This window comes from Pteropus medius, unplaced genomic scaffold, assembly GCF_902729225.1.
Source record: "Pteropus medius unplaced genomic scaffold, Ma_sr-lr_union100, whole genome shotgun sequence".
Classification (NCBI taxonomy): domain Eukaryota; kingdom Metazoa; phylum Chordata; class Mammalia; order Chiroptera; family Pteropodidae; genus Pteropus; species Pteropus medius.
The window spans coordinates 6,519,298-6,531,653 of NW_024355008.1; positions in this window are offsets into that span (position 1 = coordinate 6,519,298).

The following is a 12,356-nucleotide window of genomic DNA, read 5'->3' on the forward strand; positions in this document are numbered from 1 at the left end:
GAGTGTCAGACAGGGACAGGGTGGTAGGAGAATGGAGAGGAGGAGCAAGAAGAGAAGAGGCAAAATTGAGAAGCCGAAAGTGGAGGAGTCCAGTTCAAACAATGAGATTTGATCTGGAGGCAAATTTGTGGAGGTGCAACTAGAGAAAAGATACAATGATGGCAATTATAAGCCTCATTGTTAACTTTAATAGTTAAGTAATTATTCAAAAACACAAAAAGTACTTTATGCTTTATGTACTATAAAACATGCAACACTTATTGGGAATCATGTGTATATAGAAATATATACATATGTTAACAATCTATATTTCAGAAAATATAGAGCATATATGAATTTTACAGTACATGGAAATGTAATAAAAATAGATACAGAAATCAGTGATTAAATAACATGACTTTGTACACCAAGCAAAACTCTCACTCTCAGATATATATAAACAGTGTTCTTACCATCACTGATATATGGTACTATCATAATAAATAATGTCAGCTGCAATTTTAAACAAAGAAGCAATACAATTTAATTCATTCTAGCCAAAAAAATAAATGACACTCATTAGAGGTATATGAAGTCATATATTAAATATATGACTTCACCATGATCAGCCTCCATAAAAGAGACTGTATTTACTAAGTTCTCAGCAGAATGCCTAAGCACAAATTTAGAGCCCAACAAATTGTAGTTATATTTACTTGGAGCATGGCCTGATATTTTTTGTATTTTTACACAATGCTTTATATTTATATATACAAACTTGCATCAGCTTATCCGGACTTGTCAATAACAGGCTTATTTTGAAGATTTCTTCATCCATGAAAATGACAGATTCACTTCATTAATTCAATATGTATCTCTGTATAAGATTGCATTAATCACTAAGAAAACTCCCTAAACATCCAAAACGTAGTATATTAATCCACGTTATTTTCAAATTTTGTATTTTTTAGTTTGCCTACTTGTTAAATGTATTTATAAATCTAAAATCAATCTATCATTTTTGCGCTCATTCCTAAGCATACACAGAGGAGCGAGAAATTTGAGCCCCTGATATGTACATTTCCAGCTGAAGGCAACTTGTGCCTTCTTATTTCAGATCTCACAGTGCAATCAGGTGTCCTTTGGGATATCTATTTAGTGCTATGTTTTTCACGTTTGTGCTTTTTGTTGGTGACATTGCTATTTATAACGGCCCCTAAGTGTAGTGATGAAGTGCTGTTGTGTTCATAAGTGCAAGGCTGCAATGTGCTTTATGGGAAGAGCAGCTGTGTTGGATAATCTTCATTTAGTCATGAGTTACAGTGCTATTGGCCTTGAAATCCATCTTAATGAATCAACAGTATATATTAAATAAGGTGTCTTTAAACAGGAAGACAAATAAAACAAGATTATATATTGATCAGTTGATCAAAGTGTTGGGAACAAAGATTCCCAGGAACCTAATCCTACATTTCCCTTAGAGCAATTGCTTAGTACCTTCTAATTCAGTGTTTGTGGTGACTTTATAGAATATAACTACTGTGAATAATGAGGACTGACTGTATTTGATCATTAAAAAGGCATAGTTTATCTGGAGTGATATACATGTAAGACAATATAAACAAGAGCTTCAGAAAGATTGATTCATAGGGATAGTGCAAAATAACATCCATCAAGCCAATTATCCAAAGCTCAGGTTTCTGGTAAAGTTATCTGGAATGTGGCCTTGAGGCTAAAAGCAAGAAAAAAATCTCTAAATGGCAGAGATTTGTCAATCCCCTACTTCTCTCAGCCTTTGGCCACACCACCCTAGTAACCATATTTTCATGGTTACTAGGATATTAGAATTATGGCTATTGAAACGAGGGGTTTGGATGGTGATTTTAGAGGCACAGAAAAGTAAAAACTGGCTAATGTAATGATGAGTTAGTTCTACAAAGAGATGATGGAAATAAGTCAAAGCTAATTTGTGATGTCTGAACCTGGAAAAGTTGATGGTTAGTGATACGGTTAGACTGTTTATCATAAAGTTCACAAAAATTGCTGTTACTTTTCCATTGTAGCCAATTTATGCATCAACAGGGAACAAGGTAAATTCAGAATTGTAGTCATTAACTTAATAAAAATTACTTTTCTCCCACTTTTAAAATGTGTGCCTCCCTAATCTGACAGTAGTTTCCATTTATTCATTCAATAGTTATTAAGTACTTACTTTGTATAAGCGTTAGATGTCAAAGGTAAAAGATGAAAAGATATTGTTGTCAACTTACAACCTTCAGTTCCAAGTCTTTCTGGTGAGAAAGACAATTATAACATAATCTCATGTTGAGATTATGAGCAGGTTGAAAAAAATAGGTAATTTTTTTCCAGTTTCAGTAAAAATAGAACAGGAGTACGTCCCAATAGTAGAAACTGATAAATGGATCCACAGGCATGTGAGTCATCTCTAATTTAAGATGGTAGTGGTAGTTCTGAAACTTCAAGTAGTGATTCCCAAATTCTGAAGTGCATTTAAATCTTCTGGGGACCTTGTTAAAATGCAAATTCTGGTGCAGCAGCTCTGGTATAGGGCCTGAGACTTGTGGCTTTGCAACAAGTTCCCAGATGTAGTTGATGTTGCTTATCTATAGACCACACCTTGAGTTGCAAGGCCTTAATGTACAAAAACAAAAACAAACAAAAGAAAAACAACAACAAAAAACACCTAGGGATTTAAAATACTACTGGTTTTTGAGCTCTATCCCTAGATATTGTCAGAGAGAGGAAAAATTTTCCTCTACCTTCCTAGGTTCTTATAGATAGTCTAATAATTAAATTGACATGAGACAGATTAACAGGAGAAAAAGCAAAATTAATGTCCTACATATGGGGTCTCCATAAAAATATGAAGCTCACAGATATTCAGACAACCAAGGCTTACATGCCATTGTGAACTAAGAAGAAGGGGCTAGGGGTCTGAGACTTCAAAGAGAAAGAAGACAATTCACAGAAAGATGAGAAAAACAAATGTTTGGTAAACACATGTTTACCAAGACATGCAGACAATGGGACTCAGAGAGGAATGTGAACAAAAAGGTGTTGGTAAATTTCTCCCCAGTTGCGCACACCTAGCCCATATTCTTTGTAGGTCTATCACTGGTGATAGTTCTCTTCCTGGACCAGGCCCTCCATATAAATTCTTTTTAAGCTCTTAAGGGGAAAGTAAAAAGCAAAACTTCCCGAGTCTTCTATTTCTTAAAAATAATCAGCCTAAAATAATCCTCATGCCAAAGAGACACATTTTGGGGTAGCAAGTTTTGCTCCCCTACAATACTCTGATTCAACAGTCCCGGAGTTAGCCAGCAATACAAGTGACTCCAATGCAGATGGTATTCAGACACTTTTACAAAGCACTGATTTATAAGCTCATAAAGATTTCTTCATTAGCAGTCTCAGTTCCTAAGATTAACACATGTTTTCTAATTCCTGCCACCTGGACTTTTTTTTTTTAACACACCTTATAATTTTAGGAAGACTCAAAATAAGGCTGAAAAATAACATGTGCTCAAAATTAAAATGGAATTCAGAAGACAGCCAAATCTACTTATTTGGAAACTAATATTCAGTCTGCACTTATTATTAATTAATGTTTCAGGTGTTATATTAGTTGCTAGGGGTACAAAGATTGAGAAAAAAAATCCCTACTCTTTTAAACAAGCCCATTTTGGCTGAACAAAAATGTACTAAATTCTGTGTGAGATACTCCACAAGGCACAGGGCATCTCACAGTAGGAACTAGTCTCATTTGTTTAGAAATCATTAATTAAACAAGAAAAATTTTCTCCTGGGTCTCCTATGATATCTTCCAAAATTATCCAAAAATTTTAAAAATATGTGTCATATATAACTTACTTTGCCCATTTGAACTATAATCTCCTAGTTTGCAAAGTATAAAACACGTGCTCAATAAATCTTGGTTTCATTTTAGAAAATTGAATTTCTAAGTTCTGAATGGTTATTACACTGAACTGCCTATCAAAAACAACAAATTAGTGATTCGAGATCTATACTGTACTATAAATCTTGTTTTTTCTGTTCTTCTCCTAATACTCAAATTTTTACAATATCCTCTTCTATGTTAATAAAATAATTAAGAATGTATTAGTAGAAGTATTAAGAATGTATTAGTAGAATGTGAAATCCACAGATATTCTCCTCTTCTCCTCCCTAATTTTATTTCTAAATCATGTCTATTAGAATAGAAGAGACAGTATTTAAGATTGCTTTATCTTTAGTAATGCTACTATGCTCAAACAATAAGTTTTTGTCAGATGGCCATGTCAAATAAACAGCAAATGATTCCAATAAAAATCATTTTAGTTGCAAATAAAAAACCTGATTTCTCCTGGGCGAAGTCTGTGATCTGTAACCTTGCTAGCTCAAGAAATACGAAGACTGCTCTGTTTTCATTTACGTTTCAAACATAATCGGTTAACCTTAAAAATACCAAATAAATGCCAAGGAAAGAGCACAACCTAAGATTCTTAAGAGAAAAATAATTTCAGGTATATAAAAAAATGAATGTTGGAGGTTTGGGTTGATAAGTCTCTATAGAGATGTTGAACTGATGAGAATATGAAAGCAAAGAAAGTATAGAAAGAAAGCTGCAGCCACACAGAGAAGTATAATTTATAAATACTGCCAAGGCAGCACATCGCCCTTTGTTTTTGTTCAGATGTCTGCGGGAAGGTCTGGAAATTTCCCCTGCTACCAGAGTTCTGATCATAAAAAGGTTGTCTAGATAGATAGGACTAGCGAATAAAGTTTTCTCTTCAAAGCAAGATATAGCACAATTTCTTATTTTTGTTCAAAATGATAGATTAGCCAGGTCAGCTCTAACCCGGGAAATAGTACTTCTGTGATGGTGTTGGGATGGCATGTTTATTTTTTCTCATCCTAGCTTATCTGGGTGGCAGCCAATAATTACATCCATTTTAGTGCCAAATACTTAAATTACACAGGACCTGTGTACCCACTTTCATCTTATGAAAATATTAAAGTTTTATTTACATCACTTAGTTTCTAGTGACTACAATGGGGTAGAGAAAAATCATTTTGATCATAAAGTACACAAATAGTGGCTATTTCAATATGTACATAAAACTCTTTAAAAAAAGGAAAATAATGTTTTAAATAAGGCCATAGTTTCTATCAACTTGAATTTTCAAAATTCTATTCCACATTCCAGTCAGAATAATTCTGCGTTCTTCACTACAACCCTCCCTCAATTTATAATAATCAATTAGTATTTCTGATATCTTTACTCGTGTTCAACACGTATATGATGAATAATAGCTATTAAAATCTCTGAGCCTTGTTAAACCTTGTGTATTTTGTTTTTAATATAAAAAAATTAATGGAACATTACATTTCTGTATTTTAAGAAAAAAAATAAAAACTTACATTTTAACAGTGAAATATATTTAAAAGTAAAATTTGAAATACAGTATTATAATTATGCTAACATCTTTTGTAAGCGATAACACATAATTGAATGGCTCCTATACCAGAAGAACCACAACTATGGAAAAAGACAAAGAGCCTAATTTATTCTGACTAATCAGGATTGATGTTAATTAAAGAAGAGTGCAAGATAATGACTTCTCATTACTACCTGATAGATGGAAAGAGATTGTTCTTCCAGGTAAAATAGCAATTAAGTAACTTTCGAAAAAAGATTTATTTTCAGAAGACTTTCTTCCATAATTGGTGAAGTATTTGCATAAAAGTCTTTTTATAAAATCATCTAGAAAAGAAGTGGATTTCATCAAAGGCTGTTTATTCTTTAGTATTTGTTAAAAATGCACAAAATAAAGACAGTATTTGAATATGTGGTAATCAGAACAAAACCGACTTGCATTATTCTGTGGAATGTTTCACATTAAAGAACATAGCCTAGCTAAGTGCTTGAAGCTCAAGTTCAAATTCTAATTCCTTCATCAACCAACTCTGTGGCCTGCACCAAGGTCAGGTTTTGACCTTCCCAAGGCTTAATTTTCTTATCTATAACAGTTTTTAAATAACATATCCTATTCAATAGGGCTGTTGTGAGTATTAAATAAAATTACCTATGTCATATCCATTGCACAGAGCCTGGCACATGAAAAGAGATAAACAAATGTCAGCTGTTATATTAGCTTTTATTGTATAATAAATCACCAGAAATTTATTATCTCACAGGTTCCACATGGCCCTAGTCTGAGCACACGTGAGATGGATCCTCTGCTCAGTGTCTCCACTGAAAAAGCCAAGGTATTTGCTGGGACTGCAATCTCATCTCGGGCTCAGGCTCTTCTTCCAAACTCAGCTGTTGTTGGCAGAATTCAGTTCCTTGTGGTTGGAAGACTGAAGCCCTCAGCAATTAGAGGCTGTCTCCGTTTCCCTGCCACATGGCCCTTCCATGACACGGCGATTTGTTTCTTCGAAGCCGACAGGTGTGCCATCTGCTGCTGCTTCTCTCCCTGACTTCTTTCATCTTCAACTTCTGAACCCTTTTAAAAAGAGCTCATGTCATTAGGGCAACCCCCACCCTGCCCCGATAATCTCCTTTCTAGTAACGTCAAGCCAGCCAATTAGGGACCTTAATTACACCTGCTAAATACTTTCCCCCCTTGCCAGGTACAGTAACTTAATCATAGGAGTGATATCTCATTATGTTTACAGTTCTCACCTGTAGTCAAGTGGAGGGATTCTTACTGGGGGTACAATTGCAGGGCCAGTCCTAGAATTATGCCTATCACATCTATTTTATTGTTGTTATATTAAATATTAACTAGAGTGTCACTCATTTATAATGAGCCTGAGAATATAACTCAGATGTACCTTGACATTTCTTCAAACACTTCCAGTTTTAAATACATTTGAAACAACAATATTTGAATTTCTTGAGGATTCAGCACCTCATCTAATCAATTTGTTCAAGATGTCTTTTCCAGATTTTATATTATAATGAAAAAATAATAACAGCAGTGAAAAGAAAAATAACCACAAAATTATCAAATTCTCTAATATAGGTTTAGAAGACAATGCTGCTGATATAATACTGAGTTTAACTACGGAAGCATCACAGAAAACTGCAAGTTAGGAAAAAAATTCAAGAAAATAATGATTATTTACACTCCTAGATGATAATTAACGCTCCTAGATTGCCAGAGGAAATGATTGCCTATAAAATAATAAGATTATATCACATATATTCACAGAGACCACAAAATTGATCTGCAAAAAGTTAACACTATTTGCAAAACCAAAGAAAAAAATTAAAAAGAAAGTACATCAGGAATAGTTTTGATTTCGAAAGAAACAAAAGACCTTTTAATGATTAACAGGATTACTTTAATCAAAATTAGGTAAATAAAATAATGGTTAACTTTATTTATGGAAAAAAATTATCATGGAAAAAAAATTTAGGCCAAGAAAAAAACAATATTTCAGAAACTCCATCCGGAGGAGGCAAATGGCAAAAATAATTAGAAGAGCGTGTATTGAAACGAATGAGGAAAAAGAATCAAATTGCAAGAGTTAACTGAGTTAAGGTTAGAAATTTAGGGAAGTATATTCAGGTCAAAATGTCTTATAGAAAAACAGTGAACAAGAATGAAATAGTAGAGCTGCAAAATAATTTACATTTTTGCTTCTACAAAATTAAGTGGAATCTGACCAAGTAGAACTCAAGCCTCAGTGAGAGTGAACTGTACATTTATCTCTCACAGCGAACTTGGTTACAGGGTCTTCAACTCATGGCAATAATTTATGAGGGAAAATCTCATGCAAACAAACTTACCCTGAGTGATGCAACCTGGTCAAACCAGGCTCAACTTGAAGGAAAAACTCATTAGTCTTCAGGGATTTTTTTGCAGAAGATAAAGAATGAGATCAGATAAATATGAGATCAAAATATAATTTATATATAAAACAGTTCAATTAAGCTTATATATCCATGAGATTCTAGATACTAAATGAATTTACAATTGCTGCCATTGATTTAGTCACGGTCAATGCTATTGAATCAAATAGTCTAATCACATATTGTTTCACTGGTTCTTCACCTGGGTTTTGCTTCCTTAAGAAACTTTGTCATGAGAGGAATAACAGGACATTCTATTGTTTGCCATTGTAACCAGGCTTCAAACTGTCATAATTGCTGTTCCCAGCATATGCCAGGTAGAATTAGAATTGGAAACGCTAGTGAAAAAATAGGGAGGAAAAAAAATCCTTCTAAAAATTAGGTATCTTCATTATTTTGAAAAAAATATACTGGTAAAAATTATTAATGCATTTCTATTGCTGTGCAGAAAAATGCCCTCCTCCCAAAGATGTCAATACCGTAATCCCTGGATCCTGTAACTGTTACTTGACAAATGGGACTTTACAGATATGATTAAGGTTACAGACCTTCAGATGGAGGATTATTCTGCATGATCTGGGTGGTTATCTATCTAATCACATGGCTCCTTGAAAACAGGAATCTTTTTGGCTGCAATCAGAGAAAGAGATGTGATAAAGAAAGAAGAGTCAGAGAGGGATGTAACATTGTTGGCTTTTGAACCTTAAGAAAGGGAGTCACCAGACAAAGAACATATGTATGTGGCCTCTAGCTGCAAATGGCAAGAAATGGATTTTCTACTTAGAACCTCCAGAGAAAAACAGTCCTAACATTTTGATTTTAGCTCATTGAGATCTGTATCAGACTTCGAACCTACAAAATTGTAGGATAAGAAATTTGTGTTGTTTTAGGCACTAACTATGTGGTAATTTGTTATAAGAACAATATAAAACTACTGTAATCATTAATGAAATTTTTGCAAACACTACTCAGAATGCAAATAAGTTTTTTTAAGCAGAGGAGCAAAGGATAGTGTGGAAAATAAGGAATCGTGAAAGCTAGCCAATTATTGCTCCCATCTGCCCTCGCATCCCAACCAATACCTATTTCAGCACCTCTATTAGGTTAATTGCCCTCTCAGGACACTTAAAATATTTAGAGAAGTAAGGTGCTGCAATGGGGAATGCCTAAGCTAAGGAATCTAATAAATCTGGATTTGAATTCCTACTTTGTCACATAGAAGATTCATTTACTGAGAAAAAAATTCCGAGTCTAATCCTCAGTTTCTTTATCTCTATGATGAAGATAATTATGTCCAAAGAGTTGTAAAAATAATCAAAATAGTGAATATTTAAATAGCCAATACATAGTATATCCTGACTGAACTTTAGCTGTTTATTATCGTTGTCAATTTTTCTAGGGAGTTACATAGACCATAGAGGTTATATGCCTAGTCTAAAATTCGCATCAAGAAACCACAGTGTAAGGACTAAATTTCAAAGCTTCTAGACTTTATTTTTTTTTTCACCATTCCTGTAGATTCCATTGGTCAAAAAATGGCTTATTATATGAGAGAGTTCCTCAAATCATTTTATTTATTTATTTTTTTTACTGATTTTTTAAATTCAATTTATTGGGGTAACATTGGTTAATACAATTATATAATTTTCAGGTGTACATTATAATTTGACATCTATATATTTTGTTGTGTGTTTACCACACAAAGCCCAGTTTCCTTCAGCTACCATATATTTGGTCCCCTTTACCCACTTCATCCTTCCCCTACCCACCTATATTTCACTCCCTTTACCAGTCTACCTCTCTCCTCCTCCCACATCCCCTACCCTCTGGTAACCACTAGTCCATTGTCCATGTCCATTTGTTTATCCTGTTCATTTGTTCCTTTTAGGTTTATATACCACATATAAGTGATATCATGTGATTTTCAACTTTTTCTGTCTTATTTTGCTTAGCATGATTATCTCGAGGTCCATCCAGGTTGTCACAAATGGCAGTATTTCATCTCTTTGAGTAATATTCCATTGTATATATGTACCACAGCTTCTTTAGCCAATCATCTATTGTAGAACACTTCAGTTGTTTCCATGTCCTGGCCACTGTGAATAATGCTGCTATGACTATTGGTGTGCAAATATATTTTCAGATACGGGTTTTCAAGTCTTTAGGGTAAATATCCAGTAGAGGGATTGCTGGATCATATGGTAGATCAATTCTTAGTTTTGTGAGGAACCTCCGTACTATTTTCCATAGTGGCTGTACCAATTTGCAGTCCCACCGGCAGTGTATGAGGGTTCCTTTTTCTCCGCATCCTCTCCAACATTTGTTATTACTTGTCCTGTTGATTATAGCTATTCTAACAGGTGTGAGATGATATCCCATTGTGGTTTTGATTTGCATTTCCCTAGTAGCTAGTGATGTTGAGTATCTTTTTATATATGTGTTGGCCATTTGTATGTCCTCTGGGGAGAAGTGTCTGTTCAGGCCCAATTTTTGATTGGATCATTTGTTTCTTTGTTGTTATTGAGTTGTATGAGTTCTTTGTAGATTTTGGATATTAGGCCTTTATTTGAGGCTTTGCTTGCAAATATATTTTCCCATTTGGAAGGTTGTCTCTTTACCTTGTTGACAATTTCTTTTGCTGAGCAGAAGCTTTTTAGTTTGATGTAGTCTCATTCATTTATTTTTGCTTTTACTTCCCTTGCCTTTGAGGTCAAATTCATAAAATCCTCTTTAAGTCCAAGGTCCCTGAGTTTAGTTCCTATGTTTGCTTCTATGAATTTTATTGATTCTGGTCTTATATTCAGGTCTTTAATCCATTTTGAGTTAATTTTGGTGTATGGTGATAGACAGCAGTCTAGTTTCATTCTTTTGCAGATGGCTTTCCAGTTTTCCCAGCACCATTTATTGAAGAGGCTTTCCTTTTTCCACTGTATGTTTTTGGCTTTTTTGTCAAAAATTATTTGCCCATAGAAATATGGGTTTACTTCTGGACTCTCGATTCTGTTCCACTGGTCTGTGTGTCTGTTTTGCTGCCAATATCATGCCATTTTGATTACTGTCGCTTTGCAGTATGATTTGAAGTCAGGCAGAGTGATGCCTCCAGCCTCATTCTTTTTTCTCAGGATGGCTTTGGCATTTTGGGGTCTTTTGTGCTTCCATACAAATCTGATGAGTTTTTGTTCTATTTCTTTAAAAAATGTTGATGAGATTTTGATGGGGATTGCATTAAATCTGTATAATGCTTTAGGTAATGTGGTCATTTTAACTACATTGGTTCTTCCAATCCAAGAACATGGAATATCTTTCCATTTCTTTATATCTTCTTTGATTTCTTTTAATAGTTTCTTGTAGTTTTCATTATACGGGTCCTTCACATGTTTCATTAAATTTATTTCTAGGTATTTTATTCTTTTTCGTGCAAAAGGAATTATTTTTTCTATTTCTTTTACGGACACTTCATTATTAGAGTATAGGAACGCTATGGATTTTTGAACATTGATTTTGTATCCAGAAACTTTACTGTATTTGCTTATTGTTTCTAGTAGTGTTCTCGTGGAGTCTTTAGGGTTTTGTATATAGAGAATCATCTGCAAATAGTGACAGTTTGACTTCTTCATTTCCTATTTGGATGCCTTTTATATCTTTCTCTTGCCTGATAGCACGTGCTAGGATCTCCAATGTTATATTGAATAACAGTGATGATAGTGGATAGCCTTGCCTTGTTCCTGATCTTAGAGGGAAGGTTTTTAGTTTTTCACCATTAAGTATAATGTTGGCTGAGGGTTTGTCATATAAGGGCTTTATTAGGTTAGGGTACTTTCCTTATATACCAATTTTGCTGAGTGTTTTAATCATAAATGAATGCTGTATCTTGTCAAAGCCATTTTCTGCATCTATTGATATGATCATATGATTCTTATTTTTTAATTTGTTTATGTGGTGTATCACATTAATTGATTTGCATATGTTAAACCATCCCTGTGCCCCTTGGATAAAGCCCACTTGATCATGGTGTATAATCTTTTTAATATGTTGCTGTATTCGGTTCACTAGTATCTTATTTAGGATTTTTGCATCTGTGTTCATGAGAGATATTGATCTGTAGTTTTCTTTTTTTGTGTTTTCCTTACCAGGTTTTGGTTGCAGAGTAATATTGGCTTCATAACATGAGTTGGGAAGTATTGCCTCCTCTTCAATTTTTTGGAAGAGTTTGAGGAAAATAGATATGAAATGTTCTCTGAATGTTTGGTAGAATTCACTGGTGAAGCCATCTGGTCCTGGACTTTTACTTTTTGGTAGGTTTTTGATGATTGTTTCAATTTCCATACTACTGATGGATCTATTTAGATTTTCCAGTTCTTCTTGATTCGGTCTAGGAAGATTGTATTTTTCTAAGTACTGGTCCATTTCTTCTAGGTTATTAAATTTGGTATTATATGCTTTTTCATAGTATTCTTGCATGATCCTTTGTATTTCTGCGATGTCAGTTGTA